Source organism: Patagioenas fasciata, chromosome 12 (assembly GCF_037038585.1).
Source record: "Patagioenas fasciata isolate bPatFas1 chromosome 12, bPatFas1.hap1, whole genome shotgun sequence".
Classification (NCBI taxonomy): Eukaryota; Metazoa; Chordata; class Aves; order Columbiformes; family Columbidae; genus Patagioenas; species Patagioenas fasciata.
The window spans coordinates 26,346,554-26,370,718 of NC_092531.1; the positions used below are offsets into that span (position 1 = coordinate 26,346,554).

A 24,165-nucleotide genomic window follows, 5' to 3' on the forward strand; every position below is an offset into this window, starting at 1 on the left:
GGACAAGAGTTCCACAAAGGATCCAGGAGTTCAGGAGGGGACTCAGGAGTTCTGAGGGGACCCAGGAGTGCCCCAACAGACCCAAGAGTTCAGGAGGGGACCCAGGAGTGCCCCAAAGGATCCAGAGTTCAGGGCGGGACCCAGGAGTTCAGGAGGGGACCTAGGAGTTCAGGATTGAACTAAGAGTACAAGAGGGGACCCACCCAGGAGTTCAGGAGGGGACTCATGCAGGAGTTCAGGAGGGGACCCACCCAAGAGTTCAGGAGGGGACCCACCCAAGAGTCGGTGGCCCACGATTGCTTGGAAACAGCAGAAGCTGTTCGCTCCGGCGGAGCGGATTGAAAGGACCAGCCGCTGGAGGATGCTGAAGACTCCTGGGTCGCTGATGGAAGCAGCTTTGCATAAAGCAAGGGGTACGTGAACCTGGGCATGCAGTGACGACTGCCCAGCAGGTAATGGAAGCTAAACCTTTACCTCCAACGCCCGACAAAAATAACGCCAAGAAATGCCACTGAAAAAAACACAGTCAGGGAGGGTTTTTTTTAAATTTCCTTTAGTTCCCCCCCCCTCTCCCCTGCCCTGCTGCGTTTAGTGCAGTGAATGCCCCATTGGGAGATGACTGTGGATCTGGCTGTTGAAGGGTGTCTGAAGGAGAAGGAGATGTGTGTAGAGCAGGATTGGTTGTGGGGGTGAGTGTAACTGGTTTGGATGTGGGGTTGTAAATTCTTTTTGGAGGCTTCCTAGTTTCTGGTGTCACCTGTGGGGTGAAGCGTCTTTCTGTGTGCGGGTTTGAAAGGTGCAACGTACAGAGCTCCATCATTTGCCACCAGAACTCCAAATCACAGAGACAACGTTGCTGTGCAGCTGCTAAGGACAGTGTGTGTCTCAGGTAGAGTAACGTCCTTTGTGCTCTGTGTGTGTGTTCCTCCCTTGAAACGAAGGCGCGCTGCCCGGTGTTCCACGTTCCGTGTGGTACCTGCTGGGCTGAGTCTCCTCCCTACGCTCGCCCGTTTTAGCCACGTCTCTGCTCCAGCCCAGTTCGGGAGCAGAGTGGGTCATCACTGACTGCAGGGCGGTTGCACCTTCTTCAAGCTGCTAACACAGGAGGATGAATTTGGCTTTCTGCTCACATCACACATTCAGATACCGGGCAAGTTGTGTATCTTCTTCAAAAAAGAAACACTGTCAAGGGGCTGACAGAGCATGAGTTTCACAACACAGCAAACCAACTCTGCTAGGCTTACATCGTTTTGGTAGTGCATAGCATGTTTCACTTAATCCCGTCATTGCAGGTCTCTTCTAGAGCCTCCATTGTCAGATCTTGCTGGTTATTCACCCAATTTCCTTTCTTAACTGTCTTCCCTTTTTCCTTAGCGTTTTGAGAAGCTTGATCCTGGGGTGTCTGGGGGTTGCCAGCTGACAAAATGACATTGCTGTGGCCTTGCTGAGAACAGGTGTCCCTGTGAGCCACCTCCCGGGAGCAGAGCTGAAGTTGAAAGGCGGCCTGAAAGCCCCGGTGAGAGTTTTCGTTAAAGAAACCGGAGATGATGGGGTTGACGCTGCTATTGAAAAAGGCCAGCCGGTGAGCAAAGGGATAGATATAAATGTGAAAGAACTGCAACTGGACATCTGAAAGGTTGACATAGTCAGAAAGCATCATCAGAGTCCACAAGGGAAGCCAGGAGAGGGTGAAAAGCAAAACCACAATAATGAGCATTTTGATTACTCTTTGTTTCTTCTTTGACGTGCTGTGCCATCGCTCCTGGCTGTGCTTTCCCACCGTGGGCATCGCAGTGTTGAAGAGAGCAATGCTTATCCTGGCGTACATGATAACAGTGAGCGACAGGGGAGGCAGATAGATGTTCGCAAAGAGAACTGTTGTGTAGATCTTTCTCATTCCTGGGTCGGGCCAGTCCTCTCGGCACCAGTATACGGGGCGGGTTTCGTTGCCGTAGCCGAGGATCACCCTGAAATGTTTCTCCTCTTGTACGTGCAGCATGACGGCAGAAGGACGCGTGATTGCGATGGCCAGAATCCAAGTGACGGCTATGATGATGACTGCAGTTGAAACGGTCAGCTTCTGCTCGAACGGATGAACGATGCAGCGAAACCTGCAGCAAAGATATCCGGCGACATACGTAGAGAAGCTGTTTAAGGAACGCTCACTCAAACAGGCAAGCATACGTTCGCTTCTTCAATTGCATGCTTTTTAAACAGATTAAACACGATACTCCAGTTGTCGGAAGCTGTGCTGTTGCTGGAAAAGTTACCATCGTGCGTTGCAAAGGGCCTCAGAAGGGAAACACTGATCAGGAAACTGGAAATAAGTTAGCAGATGCCAGTGTGAAACCAGCCACCGAAAGGACAGAGACCGATACAAAAGCCACATCTCTGATCCCAGGTGGCTGTCTCCTCCAGCCAACATCAGGAAACCGCAACAAAGAGGATAAGAAATTAATAGGAGATTTATAGCCGAATTAGAATTAGGGTCCAAAGAAGCTGTCACTGTTGATGGGAGAGCAGTGGTACCTCGCAGCGCAAGGAGCTGATGCGCTCTATTAAGATTAGGTGAAAAGGTAAGAGTGAATTTCTAAACTGTTTGCGAAGGAGTGACCCCGCTTTGTACTCTGCTGTAGTTTTGCAAAGCCACCTCAGATTTTTTTTTTTGAAGGTTGTCTTACCCTGAGTGTCCCCCAACCCCACACACTTTGGGGACAAGGCTGGTGCTGCCAAGGAGGTGGGTCTGGGTCAGGATGCCCCACTGCACCCGGAGCCATCTGCAGGAGCAGCGTGTGGTGGTTTTACCCCTCGTGTCCCCAAAGCCCTGCCTGGCCCCCTGGGGAGAAATGGAGGCAGGAGGAAGGCCTTGGAGAAGACGTGTTGACCCAAAGGCATGTGCCAGAGGTTGAGGAGATGGTTCAGATCTGGGAAGGACCAGGGCAGGTGGTGATGCTGAGCTCTGTGGGGCAGGTTCTACAAGGCGCTCTGCCCTTGAGACCTATTCAGATGGCCCTGTGAGACCTATTCAAATGGCAGAAAGTGAGAAATGACCCAAAGTCACTTTTTTAGAGGGGAAATAAATCTCCTGTTGGCAGTGGGCAATAGATGAGGAGGGGCTGGGGTGGGGGTTCACCATCGCCGGCTGCCGCCCACCCTGCCCAGCTCGGGCAATGCTCGAGTACATCTCGTGGGAGATGTCGGAGTCTGGGGTGGAAGATGCTGATTTACACTCCCTTCTTTAGTTTTTGCAGCAAATGTGTAATAAAGTCTATTTTGGGACACAGAGCACATCTGCGATTTTCTTTCACGCTTGCCTTTTTTTTTTTTTCTTTAAGAGGGTGTGAACCAAACATTACAGTGTGTGATTGCAGTTCCTAGTCTAATAAGAAAGAAGAGCATAGGCAGGAGGAAAAGGCTTTGATAATCTTCCCCCCCACCCCAATCCAGCCACGCTGACAGCTTGAGAGTGAAGTCCCGTGTCAAATACCATCATCTTAATACTGTATACAGGGTTTAAATAAGAACAATTGGACGAGGGAAATGTCCCAGGACAACACTGGCAAATAGGGTTCTCCAAGCTGCCTAGAAAAGAGGGGTATGGCTATTGGGTGGCACTCACAGCAGCTCCCTTCTCAGGTTGGCCAGGAGCATTCCCGTGCCGGGGGGCGGCTGCCGGCCTGTGGGCCGGGGGCTGCGGCTGTTTGGGGCGCTGCCCCCGCTTTGTTTTCCTAGGGGAGCCCCCCCCGCTTTTTGGGGGTTGTGGTACGTGCACGTGTAAATGACACAATGAGAGTAAATGACACAATGAGAGTAAATGACACAATGAGCTGCCTGTCGGGGCCGTTTCCCTCGTGTCGCGTGACGGTGTCACTTGTGGCGCCCCAGCGTGAGCAGGGGCCGGCGATGCGGGTGGGGGATGCGGGGGTCAAAAGGGAGTCCCCCTGAAAAGAGGGGGTCACAGTCCAAACGTGCCTGAAAATTCCCGGGGGGGGGGAGGAGAACACGTGTTCGACCTGTAAACACGAGTGTGGCAATTGCAAACAGAGAAATCTGTCCTTGGTATTTATATATTGCAGGATGGCATTCACGTGTATATCAAATGCTTTTATATCAACCCCCTTTTCTACTCTATTATATAAAGGATTTTTAGAATGTAAAAAATTCCTGTTGATGGTTTTAAAAATACCAATATCTTGTCTATATGTAAATTAAAAAATGAAGGACTCGAAAATGAGAACAAATTATATAGAAAGCAATTTAAAATAGAGAAAAGTGTGAGTAGGTAGAGCTACCTGTAATGACTGTGTGTTACATAATCTAAACGGATATTAAATATCATCTCTATGTATTCACTCATACCCGTGTACGTATTTTTTTAATAAGTGCAAATAGATATCTCCGTCTAAACCTGTGTAATTGTAAATATGTCAAAATCTGTAGATCTGGAAAGATCCTGAAGCAATGCGGGGCCGTGGGCCCGACGTCCGCTTCCTGCGGCAGGCGAGAGAGCGAGCCCCTCTCTCCGGGTGGCGAAGGCTCCCTCTGCGCGGCGTGCGGCGGGCCGGGGGCCAACGTGCGCGGCAGGGTCCGTGCGCGTATCCTGGAGCGGGACGGCTGCCTGGCGAGCGAGCCAGCGAGGCTCCATGTCCCCGAAGCCTCGTCTCGTGGAGCCCTGACACCCCACCGTGTTCTCCTAGGCTGAGGACGGCCGAGCGCCCCGAGTTACCGGAGAGGAAGGGAGGAGAGAAGGAGACGGGAGCGTCTGAGCTGTTAGAAGCCTCCTGGCAGCCACCGAAAGCGAGAGCCGCTGGGAGTCCCTGGCCCTCGGGGCCTCGTCCCCGGCTTGTGTGTCCTGGTGCCTCCCTGCCCCTCCGTCTCCTTTTTCCCCACGCTTTCTCTGGCCCGTTCTTTTCCCTGCCATTAGTTTCCTCTCTGTGTCTGTATGTGCTGCTCTGTCTCTTTCCTTCCTCCCTCCCTTCGCCGTCTCTCTCTCTGTGCCTTTGTCGTGCTTGGCGTTGCCGGCTTTCTTCATTCCGTACGGCGCTGTTCCCGTCCTCGTTCACGTTCTGAGCCTTTGTGCTGCCCCCCGCCCCGTTTTTTTTCTCTCTTTTTATTTTTTTTTTCCTGTCCTCCGTCTCTCCGCGGGGCTCCTCATTCCTCTCTTTCTTCCTCCAAGCCCCTGTGTTCCCCGCGGTCTCTCGCTCTGCCATCGTTTTTGCCTGTTGCCCTCTCTCTTGCTTCCCGTTGATAGGAGGAACAAAAATCTTGTAGAAAGCCCTTGGCATAAGGCAGCAAGACCAGGCCTAACGGAACAGAAACCTAACAGAGAAACACTAGCTCTGTAGGGACTGGAGGTGGGGCAAAGCGGGATGTCCTTGGCTCGCAGGCTGGGAAAACGGGACGTTCCACTAAATGGAGAAGGAGCGACTTGAGTAGCAGCACAAAATGACAGCGGGCGTGCTCAAGAAATGAGGTCGAGGAGCCGACACCAGGGCAGGGGGCACCGGGCTGCAGGGGCACCGGGGACCGCTGGAGACCCTTGATGGACACTGGCATACCAGAGATGGACTGCCAGCCAAGGGTGGGGTTATGGAAAGAACTTCTGTTTAATGCACTAACTAAGCGGTAGAAGCAAATGAATATGCAATAGGTGTATGTAAAGAATACCAAGAAGCGTGAATCGCACGTACGCTCAATTACAGGGGCGATCCTCTGAGCGTGCGGTGCGCTGTATTGAAATTGCCCGCCGTTCAACACTTTCAGAACAGCATTAGAGTCTTTTTTGCCGACTTTTTGGTATCTCTCCGCGTCCCGTGGTTCCTCGCCGTGTCCCCGTGTCCCGCTCCCTGCCCGTGGTCGCGTTCCTCTCTGTCCCGTTGACCGTGCCGGGTTTTTTTCCTCCGTCTCCGCGCCGCTACCGCCGCGCCGATTTGTTTCTTTCTGTGCCCTGTTCCTGGTGCTCTTCCGGCCTCTTTTCCTCTGTCCCCGCCGCTGCTTTGATCTCTGCCTTGTTTTTTCAGAGCCCTGTCCCTTTTCTCTCTTCTCGCTTTTGAAGAGAAGCTGCCAAGTTAACGTATACTGCGATGAAGTTATAGAAGGTGTACCCGTCATTAACCAGTTGACATGAGGTAAATGCTTTCTGACCGCCTGCACGATGAGGGGGTATTTTTCACCTTTTAGATCCTTCTGCACGACAAGAGGGAGATGGAAGATTAAGTAACACGTTGTTTAGAAGCTGAGAGCTTAGTTTATATTTGACTAATAATTAACAGATGTATTGTCAGCGCGAAACTAAACAATTATAACTAACATCGTCAAATGAAATAAAGAACGTGGCTTAGCAGTGCTGCTGACTCTGCCGTCCCGTTTCTTTCCCCGTTTCAGGCGGTGAGCCAGCCGGAGGACCCGCTCTGTCCGGCCGCAGGGCCCGTGGAGCCGAGGACTCTCTTGGCGCACCCCGGGGATGTCTCTGGAGAGACTCCTCGTCTCGGTCGGATCGCCGCGGGGACGGACGAGGACCTCTGGTGAGAAGTCTTTCTTTTCTGAAATTTGGGACCGGTCACGTGCTCGCGAACTGTCCGTAAGTCGTGGTACGGAATTTCGGCAGGATAGCGTGGACGGGGTTGCGAGCACCTTAGAGGTATACAGTAGTTGCTGTGGAGTTGTTTGTGCGGCCAGCTTTTGGTGTTGGTTGTTCCCGTGCTCCGTTGTGGTGCAAAGCTGGCTCTGTATGTAGCTGTGAAGAGTACCGTAGTTCGGTTTAATTCTTGGATGTGCCTTGGTTCTGACTATGCACTTGAACACCGAAAACTACAGCAGGAGCTGCTGTGGCTTTAACTTGCAAGGAGTGTGAGCGTTGTGGAGCCATCTGTGTTGCAGAGTGTCCTAATTGCGGTGCTGAGTGTTAGAGAGATTTGAGCTGGGTACCGGAATTGTTTTGTTTTGGAGGCGGTGGGATAAACTTGGAGTACAACTTGTGAGGGCGGTGTGTCGTGGGTAGGTTTGAGTATTATCTGTGGAGTACTGCTGTAGGTGTTAATAGTTATTTGCTCGTATTTGTTACAAGATGAGCCGTGTCGTTCCGTGTGACGCGTAATGGGAGGACGGCGTAGTAGCGGTATTCTGAAAAAGAGCCCGTTAGGGTGTATTTTAGCTCACAGGAAAGAGATTGAGGAACCACCTGGTGATAATGTGAATAGAGCAACCTTGATGAAATCTTGTGAGCAGAGGCCATTGTATAAATTGGACAAGGAAGGAACGCCTGTGCGCAAAGCGCGGTGCTGCACCCGGGCGCCCCAATGCCGTGCCGCAGCGCGCCTCAGTGCTGCCGCCCTGTGGCGAAACTCGGGTACTGCAGCGCACGGCCGGGGGCAGAGGCGCTGTTCGCCCCGCAGGGCTCGCAGCCAGGTATCTGTGTGTCAGTGTCCGTCCCCATTTGTGTAAAAACGACATCCCTGCCTCGATGGCTCCTTAGAACGTTTAAAGATGTAAATATTGCTACCACTAACATTGTCGATCCGGCTTCTTTCCTCAGTGTAAAGCAAAGGAGCGCGGTTTGTTGTTTCCTTTTAAAGGCGGCTGTTGGAAGCCGCGCGGGCAAAGGGCGTGGGGGTCCCGGCAGGGTGGCGAGAAGGCGAGTGAGGATGCAGAGCGGGCCAATCAGATCGCTCGGGAGGGCTGGAGGGGCGGAGCGCTGATAGGCGGGGAGAATGGCAATTGATGTGCGCAGGCAGCCAATCAGATTGCCAGAGGGGCGGGCGTTGAGGCCTCAGTACTGCGCATGCTCAAATTGCGCAGTCCTCAGTCAGGTCCGACCCTGAGGCGGGCACCTGGGCGCGGAGCGCGGGAAGGAGCATCCAATAGGAGGACGGCGCGCTGGGGTGAAAAGCAGCCAATCAGAGCGCGCCGACTCAATCCCGTTTGAACAGCTGCCTCCCTGGCAAGCGCGTCCGTGGTGTCTCGGGGCGGGCACCGGCAGTTAACGGGGAAACGGGGGTCGAGGCGAGCGAGGGGAGGCTGCGGAGCGCTCATTTTGGCCTCTCCTTCCCCTTGCCCTGCCTCTCCGTCCCCTTGCCCTGCCTCTCCGTCCCCTTGCCCTGCCTCTCCGTCCCTTTTGCCTCTCTCTCCCTCTCTCTGTGTCACCTTGTCTTGCTCCCTGTCCCTATCTTTCTCTGACAAGCTGACCTGCTCCTTGCCCTCCTTTTGTATGGAATCACAGGCTCATTCTGCTTGGAGAAGACATGTGCAATTTTCTAATGACTTGACGGTTTAGAGAAACGGCCTGGAAGAGATCATTCCTTTGTCTTTTTTTGGTGTGTGTTTTTTGTGTGTTTTTTTTTTTTTTTTCTCCCACGTGGAAAAAAAAAAAAAAAAAAAAAAGAGGCAAATTCTCTCTGCAGAGAAACTGGCGACCAGTTTTAGTTAAGAACGCACACCCCGTTGGCGAACGGGTCCCGCGGCAGTTCCACGTGTTGCAGGTAAAAGAAGGAAGTTTGATCTGCCATAGAGGAACAGCCGCCTCTTTCCCTCCTTAGGGTCGAGCGTTGCCCTTCTCTTTGTTCACATGAATTTATGGGCACGCTGGAAATAGCCTTTAAGATTTATATGTAGAGTTTAATTTAAGTGGTAAGTGGCATGGGCATAGTTAATTTTTGAACACCTTGCTGCCAGTTGAAATGTAAGGGATGAAACGTGATGGGAAGTAATAAGTAAATTTGGGTTTGACTTCTAGGGTGTTTTTTTCCCCATTAGTGTAAATCAATGGCACCGTTGTCCTGTGGCTCAATCTCCGTTCTGTTCCGTGGAGTCTTCAATTTAGGATGTTCAGGTAAGAAAGTTTGTCCTTCCAAAGAATGACCAGCCATTGGTAGGACAGAGAGAGGCTTTTAAGTGCGTGATCAGAATTTAAGCCAAATTCCACTTGACGTTGCTGCTGTTGGTTTTGGCTTTCACTGGTTTCCCCACAGCTCCCTAGTGTTTGGGAGCTCGGAGTGGGCATTTTTTTCCCCCAGGGAGAGGCTATGCTTAAGAATGAATTTGTTTCCTTAGAGGAGTGAGAGTCCGTTTGTGTAACACAAAGAAAAACCCCAGCCTAGTCGAGTTCTGAGTGTGTGTCTGTGAGATGGCTGCTTTACTTTGATGAGTTCACACCTGTGCAATTGTAATGGCAAAGAGCAATGCAAGATAGGAGGGTTTTTTCCGCTGTGGGGGGGGATGCATAAAACCAGAGCTAAGGTGCGGTTGCAGGCTTGGTGGTGTGGCGAGTGGGGCGCCGCTTCAGTGGGAGCTCGGGGTGAGGCCCAGCGGGTTCTGTGTCCTGTACGCGTGGCTTTCGTGCCGCGGCTCTCTGTGTGCGTTTTTGTTTTGTTGTGTTTGTTTTTTGTGGTTTTTTTCTGCGGGATTCCCGCGAAACGCGGCACAACCGCTCGGCCCGGGCTGCCGCGGCGGTCTCAGTGCTGCCGTCCTGTGGGCAAAGCGCGGTGCTGCACCCGGGCGCCCCAATGCCGTGCCGCAGCGCGCCTCAGTGCGGTCTCTCGCTCTGCCATCGTTTTTGCCTGTTGCCCCCTCTCTTGCTTCCCGTTGATAGGAGGAACAAAAATCTTGTAGAAAGCCCTTGGCATAAGGCAGCAAGACCAGGCCTAACGGAACAGAAACCTAACAGAGAAAAACTAGCTCTGTAGGGACTGGAGGTGGGGCAAAGCGGGATGTCCTTGGCTCGCAGGCTGGGAAAATGGGACGTTCCACTAAATGGAGAAGGAGCGACTTGAGTAGCAGCACAAAATGACAGCGGGCGTGCTCAAGAAATGAGGTCGAGGAGCCGACACCAGGGCAGGGGGCACCGGGCTGCAGGGGCACCGGGGACCGCTGGAGACCCTTGATGGACACTGGCATACCAGAGATGGACTGCCAGCGAAGGGTGGGGTTATGGAAAGAACTTCTGTTTAATGCACTAACTAAGCGGTAGAAGCAAATGAATATGCAATAGGTGTATGTAAAGAATACCAAGAAGCGTGAATCGCACGTACGCTCAATTACAGGGGCGATCCTCTGAGCGTGCGGTGCGCTGTATTGAAATTGCCCGCCGTTCAACACTTTCAGAACAGCATTAGAGTCTTTTTTGCCGACTTTTTGGTATCTCTCCGCGTCCCGTGGTTCCTCGCCGTGTCCCCGTGTCCCGCTCCCTGGCCGTGGTCGCGTTCCTCTCTGTCCCGTTGACCGTGCCGGGTTTTTTTCCTCCGTCTCCGCGCCGCTGCCGCCGCGCCGATTTGTTTCTTTCTGTGCCCTGTTCCTGGTGCTCTTCCGGCCTCTTTTCCTCTGTCCCCGCCGCTGCTTTGATCTCTGCCTTGTTTTTTCAGAGCCCTGTCCCTTTTCTCTCTTCTCGCTTTTGAAGAGAAGCTGCCAAGTTAACGTATACTGCGATGAAGTTATAGAAGGTGTACCCGTCATTAACCAGCTGACATGAGGTAAATGCTTTCTGACCGCTTGCACGATGAGGGGGTATTTTTCACCTTTTAGATCCTTCTGCACGACAAGAGGGAGATGGAAGATTAAGTAACACGTTGTTTAGAAGCTGAGAGCTTAGTTTATATTTGACTAATAATTAACAGATGTATTGTCAGCGCGAAACTAAACAATTATAACTAACATCGTCAAATGAAATAAAGAACGTGGCTTAGCAGTGCTGCTGAGTCTGCCGTCCCGTTTCTTTCCCCGTTTCAGCCGGTGAGCCAGCCGGAGGACCCGCTCTGTCCGGCCGCAGGGCCCGTGGAGCCGAGGACTCTCTTGGCGCACCCCGGGGATGTCTCTGGAGAGACTCCTCGTCTCGGTCGGATCGCCGCGGGGACGGACGAGGACCTCTGGTGAGAAGTCTTTCTTTTCTGAAATTTGGGACCGGTCACGTGCTCGCGAACTGTCCGTAAGTCGTGGTACGGAATTTCGGCAGGATAGCGTGGACGGGGTTGCGAGCACCTTAGAGGTATACAGTAGTTGCTGTGGAGTTGTTTGTGCGGCCAGCTTTTGGTGTTGGTTGTTCCCGTGCTCCGTTGTGGTGCAAAGCTGGCTCTGTATGTAGCTGTGAAGAGTACCGTAGTTCGGTTTAATTCTTGGATGTGCCTTGGTTCTGACTATGCACTTGAACACCGAAAACTACAGCAGGAGCTGCTGTGGCTTTAACTTGCAAGGAGTGTGAGCGTTGTGGAGCCATCTGTGTTGCAGAGTGTCCTAATTGCGGTGCTGAGTGTTAGAGAGATTTGAGCTGGGTACCGGAATTGTTTTGTTTTGGAGGCGGTGGGATAAACTTGGAGTACAACTTGTGAGGGCGGTGTGTCGTGGGTAGGTTTGAGTATTATCTGTGGAGTACTGCTGTAGGTGTTAATAGTTATTTGCTCGTATTTGTTACAAGATGAGCCGTGTCGTTCCGTGTGACGCGTAATGGGAGGACGGCGTAGTAGCGGTATTCTGAAAAAGAGCCCGTTAGGGTGTATTTTAGCTCACAGGAAAGAGATTGAGGAACCACCTGGTGATAATGTGAATAGAGCAACCTTGATGAAATCTTGTGAGCAGAGGCCATTGTATAAATTGGACAAGGAAGGAAGGCTGTGCGCAAAGCGCGGTGCTGCACCCGGGCGCCCCAATGCCGTGCCGCAGCGCGCCTCAGTGCTGCCGCCCTGTGGCGAAACTCGGGTACTGCAGCGCACGGCCGGGGGCAGAGGCGCTGTTCGCCCCGCAGGGCTCGCAGCCAGGTATCTGTGTGTCAGTGTCCGTCCCCATTTGTGTAAAAACGACATCCCTGCCTCGATGGCTCCTTAGAACGTTTAAAGATGTAAATATTGCTACCACTAACATTGTCGATCCGGCTTCTTTCCTCAGTGTAAAGCAAAGGAGCGCGGTTTGTTGTTTCCTTTTAAAGGCGGCTGTTGGAAGCCGCGCGGGCAAAGGGCGTGGGGGTCCCGGCAGGGTGGCGAGAAGGCGAGTGAGGATGCAGAGCGGGCCAATCAGATCGCTCGGGAGGGCTGGAGGGGCGGAGCGCTGATAGGCGGGGAGAATGGCAATTGATGTGCGCAGGCAGCCAATCAGATTGCCAGAGGGGCGGGCGTTGAGGCCTCAGTACTGCGCATGCTCAAATTGCGCAGTCCTCAGTCAGGTCCGACCCTGAGGCGGGCACCTGGGCGCGGAGCGCGGGAAGGAGCATCCAATAGGAGGACGGCGCGCTGGGGTGAAAAGCAGCCAATCAGAGCGCGCCGACTCAATCCCGTTTGAACAGCTGCCTCCCTGGCAAGCGCGTCCGTGGTGTCTCGGGGCGGGCACCGGCAGTTAACGGGGAAACGGGGGTCGAGGCGAGCGAGGGGAGGCTGCGGAGCGCTCATTTTGGCCTCTCCTTCCCCTTGCCCTGCCTCTCCGTCCCCTTGCCCTGCCTCTCCGTCCCTTTTGCCTCTCTCTCCCTCTCTCTGTGTCACCTTGTCTTGCTCCCTGTCCCTATCTTTCTCTGACAAGCTGACCTGCTCCTTGCCCTCCTTTTGTATGGAATCACAGGCTCATTCTGCTTGGAGAAGACATGTGCAATTTTCTAATGACTTGACGGTTTAGAGAAACGGCCTGGAAGAGATCATTCCTTTGTCTTTTTTTGGTGTGTGTTTTTTTGTGTGTTTTTTTTTTTTTTTTCTCCCACGTGGAAAAAAAAAAAAAAAAAAAAAAAGAGGCAAATTCACTGCCTCTGCAGAGAAACTGGCGACCAGTTTTAGTTAAGAACGCACACCCCGTTGGCGAACGGGTCCCGCGGCAGTTCCACGTGTTGCAGGTAAAAGAAGGAAGTTTGATCTGCCATAGAGGAACAGCCGCCTCTTTCCCTCCTTAGGGTCGAGCGTTGCCCTTCTCTTTGTTCACATGAATTTATGGGCACGCTGGAAATAGCCTTTAAGATTTATATGTAGAGTTTAATTTAAGTGGTAAGTGGCATGGGCATAGTTAATTTTTGAACACCTTGCTGCCAGTTGAAATGTAAGGGATGAAATGTGATGGGAAGTAATAAGTAAATTTGGGTTTGACTTCTAGGGTGTTTTTTTCCCCATTAGTGTAAATCAATGGCACCGTTGTCCTGTGGCTCAATCTCCGTTCTGTTCCGTGGAGTCTTCAATTTAGGATGTTCAGGTAAGAAAGTTTGTCCTTCCAAAGAATGACCAGCCATTGGTAGGACAGAGAGAGGCTTTTAAGTGCGTGATCAGAATTTAAGCCAAATTCCACTTGACGTTGCTGCTGTTGGTTTTGGCTTTCACTGGTTTCCCCACAGCTCCCTAGTGTTTGGGAGCTCGGAGTGGGCATTTTTTTCCCCCAGGGAGAGGCTATGCTTAAGAATGAATTTGTTTCCTTAGAGGAGTGAGAGTCCGTTTGTGTAACACAAAGAAAAACCCCAGCCTAGTCGAGTTCTGAGTGTGTGTCTGTGAGATGGCTGCTTTACTTTGATGAGTTCACACCTGTGCAATTGTAATGGCAAAGAGCAATGCAAGATAGGAGGGTTTTTTCCGCTGTGGGGGGGGATGCATAAAACCAGAGCTAAGGTGCGGTTGCAGGCTTGGTGGTGTGGCGAGTGGGGCGCCGCTTCAGTGGGAGCTCGGGGTGAGGCCCAGCGGGTTCTGTGTCCTGTACGCGTGGCTTTCGTGCCGCGGCTCTCTGTGTGCGTTTTTGTTTTGTTGTGTTTGTTTTTTGTGTTTTTTTCTGCGGGATTCCCGCGAAACGCGGCACAACCGCTCGGCCCGGGCTGCCGCGGCGGTCTCAGTGCTGCCGTCCTGTGGGCAAAGCGCGGTGCTGCACCCGGGCGCCCCAATGCCGTGCCGCAGCGCGCCTCAGTGCTGCCGCCCTGTGGCGAAACTCGGGTACTGCAGCGCACGGCCGGGGGCAGAGGCGCTGTTCGCCCCGCGGGGCTCGCAGCCAGGTATCTGTGTGTCAGTGTCCGTCCCCGTTTGTGTAAAAACGACATCCCTGCCTCGATGGCTCCTTAGAACGTTTAAAGATGTAAATATTTCTACCACTAACATTGTCGATCCGACTTCTTTCCTCAGTGGATCCGTTTTGCAGTCGGTGACCCACGATTGCTTGGAAACAGCAGAAGCTGTTCGCTCCGGCGGAGCGGATTGAAAGGACCAGCCGCTGGAGGATGCTGAAGACTCCTGGGTCGCTGATGGAAGCAGCTTTGCATAAAGCAAGGGGTACGTGAACCTGGGCATGCAGTGACGACTGCCCAGCAGGTAATGGAAGCTAAACCTTTACCTCCAACGCCCGACAAAAATAACGCCAAAAAATGCCACTGAAAAAAACACAGTCAGGTAGGGTTTTTTTTTAATTTCCTTTAGTTCCGCCCCCCTCTCCCCCGCCCTGCTGCGTTTAGTGCAGTGAATGACCCATTGGGAGATGACTGTGGATCTGGCTGTTGAAGGGTGTCTGAAGGAGAAGGAGATGTGTGTAGAGCAGGATTGGTTGTGGGGGTGAGTGTAACTGGTTTGGATGTGGGGTTGTAAATTCTTTTTGGAGGCTTCCTAGTTTCTGGTGTCACCTGTGGGGTGAAGCGTCTTTCTGTGTGCAGGTTTGAAAGGTGTGACGTACAGAGCTCCATCATTTGCCACCAGAACTCCAAATCACAGAGACAATGTTGCTGTGCAGCTGCTAAGGACAGTGTGTGTCTCAGGCAGAGTAACGTCCTTTGTGCTCTGCGTGTGTGTTCCTCCCTTGAAACGAAGGCGCGCTGCCCGGAGTTTCACGTTCCGTGTGGTACCTGCTGGGCTGAGTCTCCTCCCTACGCTCGCCCGTTTTAGCCACGTCTCTGCTCCAGCCCAGTTCAGGAGCAGAGTGGGTCATCACTGACTGCAGGGCGGTTGCACCTTCTTCAAGCTGCTAACACAGGAGGATGAATTTGGCTTTCTGCTCACATCACACATTCAGATACCGGGCAAGTTGTGTATCTCCTTCAAAAAAGAAACACTGTCAAGGGGCTGACAGAGCGTGAGTTTCACAACACAACAAACCAACTCTGCTAGGCTTACATCGTTTTGGTAGTGCATAGCATGTTTCACTTAATCCCGTCATTGCAGGTGTCTTCTAGAGCCTCCATTGTCAGATCTTGCTGGTTATTCACCCAATTTCCTTTCTTAACTGTCTTCCCTTTTTCCTTAGCGTTTTGAGAAGCTTGATCCTGGGGTGTCTGGGGGTTGCCAGCTGACAAAATGACATTGCTGTGGCCTTGCTGAGAACAGGTGTCCCTGTGAGCCACCTCCCGGGAGCAGAGCTGAAGTTGAAAGGCGGCCTGAAAGCCCCGGTGAGAGTTTTCGTTAAAGAAACCGGAGATGATGGGGTTGACGCTGCTATTGAAAAAGGCCAGCCGGTGAGCAAAGGGATAGATATAAATGTGAAAGAACTGCAACTGGACATCTGAAAGGTTGACATAGTCAGAAAGCATCATCAGAGTCCACAAGGGAAGCCAGGAGAGGGTGAAAAGCAAAACCACAATAATGAGCATTTTGATTACTCTTTGTTTCTTCTTTGACGTGCTGTGCCATCGCTCCTGGCTGTGCTTTCCCACCGTGGGCATCGCAGTGTTGAAGAGAGCAATGCTTATCCTGGCGTACATGATAACAGTGAGCGACAGGGGAGGCAGATAGATGTTCGCAAAGAGAACTGTTGTGTAGATCTTTCTCATTCCTGGGTCGGGCCAGTCCTCTCGGCACCAGTATACGGGGCGGGTTTCGTTGCCGTAGCCGAGGATCACCCTGAAATGTTTCTCCTCTTGTACGTGCAGCATGACGGCAGAAGGACGCGTGATTGCGATGGCCAGAATCCAAGTGACGGCTATGATGATGAGTGCAGTTGAAACGGTCAGCTTCTGCTCGAACGGATGAACGATGCAGCGAAACCTGCAGCAAAGATATCCGGCGACATACGTAGAGAAGCTGTTTAAGGAACGCTCACTCAAACAGGCAAGCATACGTTCGCTTCTTCAATTGCATGCTTTTTAAACAGATTAAACACGATACTCCAGTTGTCGGAAGCTGTGCTGTTGCTGGAAAAGTTACCATCGTGCGTTGCAAAGGGCCTCAGAAGGGAAACACTGATCAGGAAACTGGAAATAAGTTAGCAGATGCCAGTGTGAAACCAGCCACCGAAAGGACAGAGACCGATACAAAAGCCACATCTCTGATCCCAGGTGGCTGTCTCCTCCAGCCAACATCAGGAAACCGCAACAAAGAGGATAAGAAATTAATAGGAGATTTATAGCCGAATTAGAATTAGGGTCCAAAGAAGCTGTCACTGTTGATGGGAGAGCAGTGGTACCTCGCAGCGCAAGGAGCTGATGCGCTCTATTAAGATTAGGTGAAAAGGTAAGAGTGAATTTCTAAACTGTTTGCGAAGGAGTGACCCCGCTTTGTACTCTGCTGTAGTTTTGCAAAGCCACCTCAGATTTTTTTTTTTGAAGGTTGTCTTACCCTGAGTGTCCCCCAACCCCACACACTTTGGGGACAAGGCTGGTGCTGCCAAGGAGGTGGGTCTGGGTCAGGATGCCCCACTGCACCCGGAGCCATCTGCAGGAGCAGCGTGTGGTGGTTTTACCCCTCGTGTCCCCAAAGCCCTGCCTGGCCCCCTGGGGAGAAATGGAGGCAGGAGGAAGGCCTTGGAGAAGACGTGTTGACCCAAAGGCATGTGCCAGAGGTTGAGGAGATGGTTCAGATCTGGGAAGGACCAGGGCAGGTGGTGATGCTGAGCTCTGTGGGGCAGGTTCTACAAGGCGCTCTGCCCTTGAGACCTATTCAGATGGCCCTGTGAGACCTATTCAAATGGCAGAAAGTGAGAAATGACCCAAAGTCACTTTTTTAGAGGGGAAATAAATCTCCTGTTGGCAGTGGGCAATAGATGAGGAGGGGCTGGGGTGGGGGTTCACCATCGCCGGCTGCCGCCCACCCTGCCCAGCTCGGGCAATGCTCGAGTACATCTCGTGGGAGATGTCGGAGTCTGGGGTGGAAGATGCTGATTTACACTCCCTTCTTTAGTTTTTGCAGCAAATGTGTAATAAAGTCTATTTTGGGACACAGAGCACATCTGCGATTTTCTTTCACGCTTGCCTTTTTTTTTTTTCTTTAAGAGGGTGTGAACCAAACATTACAGTGTGTGATTGCAGTTCCTAGTCTAATAAGAAAGAAGAGCATAGGCAGGAGGAAAAGGCTTTGATAATCTTCCCCCCCACCCCAATCCAGCCACGCTGACAGCTTGAGAGTGAAGTCCCGTGTCAAATACCATCATCTTAATACTGTATACAGGGTTTAAATAAGAACAATTGGACGAGGGAAATGTCCCAGGACAACACTGGCAAATAGGGTTCTCCAAGCTGCCTAGAAAAGAGGGGTATGGCTATTGGGTGGCACTCACAGCAGCTCCCTTCTCAGGTTGGCCAGGAGCATTCCCGTGCCGGGGGGCGGCTGCCGGCCTGTGGGCCGGGGGCTGCGGCTGTTTGGGGCGCTGCCCCCGCTTTGTTTTCCTAGGGGAGCCCCCCCCGCTTTTTGGGGGTTGTGGTACGTGCACGTGTAAATGACACAATGAGAGTAAATGACACAATGAGCTGCCTGTCGGGGCCGTTTCCCTCGTGTCGCGTGACGGTGTCGCTTGTGGCGCCCCAGCGTGAGCAGGGGCCGGCGATGCGGGTGGGGGATGCGGGGGTCAAAAGGGAGTCCCCCTGAAAAGAGGGGGTCACAGTCCAAACGTGCCTGAAAATTCCCGGGGGGGGGGAGGAGAACACGTGTTCGACCTGTAAACACGAGTGTGGCAATTGCAAACAGAGAAATCTGTCCTTGGTATTTATATATTGCAGGATGGCATTCACGTGTATATCAAATGCTTTTATATCAACCCCCTTTTCTACTCTATTATATAAAGGATTTTTAGAATGTAAAAAATTCCTGTTGATGGTTTTAAAAATACCAATATCTTGTCTATATGTAAATTAAAAAATGAAGGACTCGAAAATGAGAACAAATTATATAGAAAGCAATTTAAAATAGAGAAAAGTGTGAGTAGGTAGAGCTACCTGTAATGACTGTGTGTTACATAATCTAAACGGATATTAAATATCATCTCTATGTATTCACTCATACCCGTGTACGTATTTTTTTAATAAGTGCAAATAGATATCTCCGTCTAAACCTGTGTAATTGTAAATATGTCAAAATCTGTAGATCTGGAAAGATCCTGAAGCAATGCGGGGCCGTGGGCCCGACGTCCGCTTCCTGCGGCAGGCGAGAGAGCGAGCCCCTCTCTCCGGGTGGCGAAGGCTCCCTCTGCGCGGCGTGCGGCGGGCCGGGGGCCAACGTGCGCGGCAGGGCCCGTGCGCGTATCCTGGAGCGGGACGGCTGCCTGGCGAGCGAGCCAGCGAGGCTCCATGTCCCCGAAGCCTCGTTCCGTAGGAGCCCTGACACCCCACCATGTTCTCCTAGGCTGAGGACGGCCGAGCGCCCCGAGTTACCGGAGAGGAAGGGAGGAGAGAAGGAGACGGGAGCGTCTGAGCTGTTAGAAGCCTCCTGGCAGCCACCGAAAGCGAGAGCCGCTGTGAGTCCCTGGCCCTCGGGGCCTCGTCCCCGGCTTGTGTGTCCTGGTGCCTCCCTGCCCCTCCGTCTCCTTTTTCCCCACGCTTTCTCTGGCTCGTTCTTTTCCCTGCCATTAGTTTCCTCTCTGTGTCTGTATGTGCTGCTCTGTCTCTTTCCTTCCTCCCTCCCTTCGCCGTCTCTCTCTCTGTGCCTTTGTCGTGCTCGGCGTTGCCGGCTTTCTTCATTCCGTACGGCGCTGTTCCCGTCCTCGTTCACGTTCTGAGCCTTTGTGCTGCCCCCCGCCCCGTTTTTTTTCTCTCTTTTTATTTTCTTTTTTCCTGTCCTCCGTCTCTCCGCGGGGCTCCTCATTCCTCTCTTTCTTCCTCCAACCCCCTGTGTTCCGCGCGGTCTCTCGCTCTGCCATCGTTTTTGCCTGTTGCCCTCTCTCTTGCTTCCCGTTGATAGGAGGAACAAAAATCTTTTAGAAAGCCCTTGGCATAAGGCAGCAAGACCAGGCCTAACGGAACAGAAACCTAACAGAGAAACACTAGCTCTGTAGGGGCTGGAGGTGGGGCAAAGCGGGATGTCCTTGGCTCGCAGGCTGGGAAAATGGGACGTTCCACTAAATGGAGAAGGAGCGACTTGAGTAGCAGCACAAAATGACAGCGGGCGTGCTCAAGAAATGAGGTCGAGGAGCCGACACCGGGGCAGGGGGCACCGGGCTGCAGGGGCACCGGGGACCGCTGGAGACCCTTGATGGACACTGGCATACCAGAGATGGACTGCCAGCGAAGGGTGGGGTTATGGAAAGAACTTCTGTTTAATGCACTAACTAAGCGGTAGAAGCAAATGAATATGCAATAGGTGTATGTAAAGAATACCAAGAAGCGTGAATCGCACGTACGCTCAATTACAGGGGCGATCCTCTGAGCGTGCGGTGCGCTGTATTGAAATTGCCCGCCGTTCAACACTTTCAGAACAGCATTAGAGTCTTTTTTGCCGACTTTTTGGTATCTCTCCGCGTCCCGTGGTTCCTCGCCGTGTCCCCGTGTCCCGCTCCCTGGCCGTGGTCGCGTTCCTCTCTGTCCCGTTGACCGTGCCGGGTTTTTTTCCTCCGTCTCCGCGCCGCTGCCGCCGCGCCGATTTGTTTCTTTCTGTGCCCTGTTCCTGGTGCTCTTCCGGCCTCTTTTCCTCTGTCCCCGCCGCTGCTTTGATCTCTGCCTTGTTTTTTCAGAGCCCTGTCCCTTTTCTCTCTTCTCGCTTTTGAAGAGAAGCTGCCAAGTTAACGTATACTGCGATGAAGTTATAGAAGGTGTACCCGTCATTAACCAGTTGACATGAGGTAAATGCTTTCTGACCGCCTGCACGATGAGGGGGTATTTTTCACCTTTTAGATCCTTCTGCACGACAAGAGGGAGATGGAAGATTAAGTAACACGTTGTTTAGAAGCTGAGAGCTTAGTTTATATTTGACTAATAATTAACAGATGTATTGTCAGCGCGAAACTAAACAATTATAACTAACATCGTCAAATGAAATAAAGAACGTGGCTTAGCAGTGCTGCTGAGTCTGCCGTCCCGTTTCTTTCCCCGTTTCAGGCGGTGAGCCAGCCGGAGGACCCGCTCTGTCCGGCCGCAGGGCCCGTGGAGTCGAGGACTCTCTTGGCGCACCCCGGGGATGTCTCTGGAGAGACTCCTCGTCTCGGTCGGATCGCCGCGGGGACGGACGAGGACCTCTGGTGAGAAGTCTTTCTTTTCTGAAATTTGGGACTGGTCACGTGCTCGCGAACTGTCCGTAAGTCGTGGTACGGAATTTCGGCAGGATAGCGTGGACGGGGTTGCGAGCACCTTAGAGGTATACAGTAGTTGCTGTGGAGTTGTTTGTGCGGCCAGCTTTTGGTGTTGGTTGTTCCCGTGCTCCGTTGTGGTGCAAAGCTGGCTCTGTATGTAGCTGTGAAGAGTACCGTAGTTCGGTTTAATTCTTGGATGTGCCTTGGTTCTGACTATGCGCTTGAACACCGAAAACTACAGCAGGAGCTGCTGTGGCTTTAACTTGCAAGGAGTGTGAGCGTTGTGGAGCCATCTGTGTTGCAGAGTGTCCTAATTGCGGTGCTGAGTGTTAGAGAGATTTGAGCTGGGTACCGGAATTGTTTTGTTTTGGAGGCGGTGGGATAAACTTGGAGTACAACTTGTGAGGGCGGTGTGTCGTGGGTAGGTTTGAGTATTATCTGTGGAGTACTGCTGTAGGTGTTAATAGTTATTTGCTCGTATTTGTTACAAGATGAGCCGTGTCGTTCCGTGTGATGCGTAATGGGAGGACGGCGTAGTAGAGGTATTCTGAAAAAGAGCCTGTTAGGGTGTATTTTAGCTCACAGGAAAGAGATTGAGGAACCACCTGGTGATAATGTGAATAGAGCAACCTTGATGAAATCTTGTGAGCAGAGGCCATTGTATAAATTGGACAAGGAAGGAACGCCTGTGCGCAAAGCGCGGTGCTGCACCCGGGCGCCCCAATGCCGTGCCGCAATTGTAATGCCAAAGAGCAATGCGAGATAGGAGGGTTTTTTCCGCTGTGAGGGGGGACGCATAAAACCAGAGCTAAGGTGCGGTTGCAGGCTTGGTGGTGTGGCGAGTGGGGTGCCGCTTCGGTGGGAGCTCGGGTTGAGGCCAAGCGGGTTCTGTGTCCTGTACGCGTGGCGTTCGTGCCGCGGCTCTCTGTGTGCGTTTTTGTTTTGTTGTGTTTGTTTTTTGTTTATTTTTCTGCGGGATTCCCGCGAAACGCGGCACAACCGCTCGGCCCGGGCTGCCGCGGCGGTCTCAGTGCTGCCGTCCTGTGGGCAAAGCGCGGTGCTGCACCCGGGCGCCCCAATGCCGTGCCGCAGCGCGCCTCAGTGCTGCCGCCCTGTGGCGAACCTCGGGTACTGCAGCGCACGGCCGGGGGCAGAGGCGCTGTTCGCCCCGCAGGGCTCGCAGCCAGGTATCTGTGTGTCAGTGTCCGTCCCCGTTTGTGTAAAAACGACATCCCTGCCTCGATGGCTCCTTAGAACGTTTAAAGATGTAAATATTTCTACCACTAACATTGTCGATCCGACTTCTTTCCTCAGTGGATCCGTTTTGCAGTCGGTGGCCCACGATTGCTTGGAAACAGCAGAAGCTGTTCGCTCCGGCGGAGCGGATTGAAAGGACCAGCCGCTGGAGGATGCTGAAGACTCCTGGGTCGCTGATGGAAGCAGCTTTGCATAAAGCAAGGGGTACGTGAACCTGGGCATGCAGTGACGACTGCCCAGCAGGTAATGGAAGCTAAACCTTTACCTCCAACGACTGACAAAAATAACGCCAAAAAATGCCACTGAAAAAAACACAGTCAGGGAGGGTTTTTTTTTAATTTCCTTTAGTTCCCCCCCCCTCTCCCCCGCCCTGCTGCGTTTAGTGCAGTGAATGACCCATTGGGAGATGACTGTGGATCTGGCTGTTGAAGGGTGTCTGAAGGAGGAGATGTGTGTAGAGCAGGATTGGTTGTGGGGGTGAGTGTAACTGGTTTGGATGTGGGGTTGTAAATTCTTTTTGGAGGCTTCCTAGTTTCTGGTGTCACCTGTGGGGTGAAGCGTCGTTCTGTGTGCAGGTTTGCAAGGTGCAACGTGCAGAGCTCCATCATTTGCCACCAGAACTCCAAATCACAGAGACAACGTTGCTGTGCAGCTGCTAAGGACAGTGTGTGTCTCAGGTAGAGTAACGTCCTTTGTGCTCTGTGTGTGTTTCTCCCTTGAAACGAAGGTGCGCTGCCCGGTGTTCCACGTTCCGTGCGGTCCCTGCTGGGCTGAGTCTCCTCCCCATGCTCGCGGTCGGTTCCCTCGCGCTGCCGCAGCCTCGGCAGCACCGTGGGGCTCGTCGGACGCGTTGTTGGCGGAGCCGGCACCGACAAACTCTGGACACGTCGAGGCGCCACGGTGGGTTTTCCTGGAAATTCCAAGGTCCTTGTGTTTTATTATTTTAACTACTTACTTACTGTAAGACATTTAGAATTAAAACTTAAGTAAGAGTAACCAGAAGAGTCTTTGGGAGTAAATAATGCCTATAATCTACTCTAGCTGTTACGCAAAGTTCTGCAGACAGTAATTATCCCAAATTTATATAGTAAAAGAGTGAATATAAATACTGGAGCACTATTTGGAAGTAATACCTGTAGAGAAAAAATCTCTAGTTTATATCTATAATAAAAAATAATGTGTGCTAGTTAATTCGCCTGGTAGTAATGTAAGGATTAAAATGTTGAAGTGTAAATGAAATTATTTAGGCGTGATCAATAACTAAATTTAATTTCAGCTATTACTTGGTGAACTAGGCAGCAATTATTCCCAATCTGTATCATAGTTTAAAAAACACATTGTTTGGAATTCCTTTTAAATGATTACGGCAGAAAACTAAATTGGAGTCATTAGTAGCTACATTTGAACAACCATTATGAAATAAACTGCAGACACGAATGACTGCATAGGAAACAAAGTAAGGAAGCTTTACATTTTAAACAGTATTGGAAAGTAATTGGGAGTGTTTAGTATTTAAATTACAACAGAGCCATGAGATTGGAGGCAACAACGCTCAGAACCGGACAGAGTCAAAACGTTACACTTTTTTTTCCAAAGAGAAGTAAAAAGGAACCACTAGATAGTGGCTGTTTATAAATGGAGGCATTAAAAAGTTCCCAGGCAGTAATGATTCCCAACAGAACATTAAAGGATGTTTAGATGTAAAATAAAATTAGAAAACAGTGTTATGATTGTCTAAATTTAACTACAGCTTTTTTGGGGTTGTGTGAGAACATGATCGGTATTAGTTACCTTTGAGTTACAGTAAAAAGACAGCAACCTCCATCTGATTACCAACACTTAATTTTAATGTTTCAGTGTGTTGTCCAGTCTGGCTTCTCCCTCCAAGGGCGTGGTCTGAGAAAACCACACCCCACCTCCACCCCTTCCAAGCTCCCCCCCGCCAGTCTGTGCCCTGCCCGAGGGGTGTGTCCCTTACAGACCCCTCCCCTTTTGTCGCGCCCACCCCCAGCAGGACCGTGCACCGAAGTCCCGCCCCCAGGTCCACCCCCACCGTCATCCCTACTAAACCACACCCCCTCAGAGCACGTGCTATACAGAGCCTACCCATACCTCGGCTCCACCTCTCCTTTCCTAAGCCACGCCCCCATCGTGCGTGTCCCATGGTAACCCCACCCCAAGAGGTTCCTCCTACGGGGGCGTGACACACGGAGGCTGCACCCCCTGCTCCCTTTTCCCAGGCGGCCTCCCCGTGGGCGTGTCCTCCCAGTTCCCGCCCCTAAGCATTGACCCCACCCCCGTAGGTGGGGCCACTGTCAGCTGCACCCCCCACCCCGCCCGCAATACGTGACCCTTAAGTAACCCCACAGCAACCCTATGGCTGCCCCACAGGTACCGCTATAGCAGCCCTGTACCTGCCCCCTAAGAGCCCCAGACGTGCCTCTCACGGGCCCTCACAGCAGCCACTTAAGTGCCCACAGGTACGGCCACAGCCGCCCCATCCCGCCCCACGGCCGCCGCTGCGGGACCCCCGGAGCCCCCGGTTCCGCACCCGCCCCGCAG

General features: G+C 52.2%; 2 long non-coding RNA genes across 2 annotated transcripts; both read left to right on the forward strand.

The window, feature by feature from the left end:
- The first annotated feature begins 10,726 nt into the window (after positions 1-10,726).
- On the forward strand, positions 10,727-17,627 carry LOC139828975 (uncharacterized). Its single transcript, XR_011741152.1, has 5 exons — positions 10,727-10,859; positions 13,071-13,146; positions 14,055-14,201; positions 14,576-14,991; positions 15,163-17,627. It is a non-coding gene; the product is annotated as an uncharacterized lncRNA (long non-coding RNA).
- Positions 17,628-20,164: 2,537 nt separating this feature from the next.
- On the forward strand, positions 20,165-23,192 carry LOC139828976 (uncharacterized). The gene is made up of 3 exons (XR_011741154.1): positions 20,165-20,295; positions 21,661-21,807; positions 22,331-23,192. It is a non-coding gene; the product is annotated as an uncharacterized lncRNA (long non-coding RNA).
- Positions 23,193-24,165: the final 973 nt, after the last annotated feature.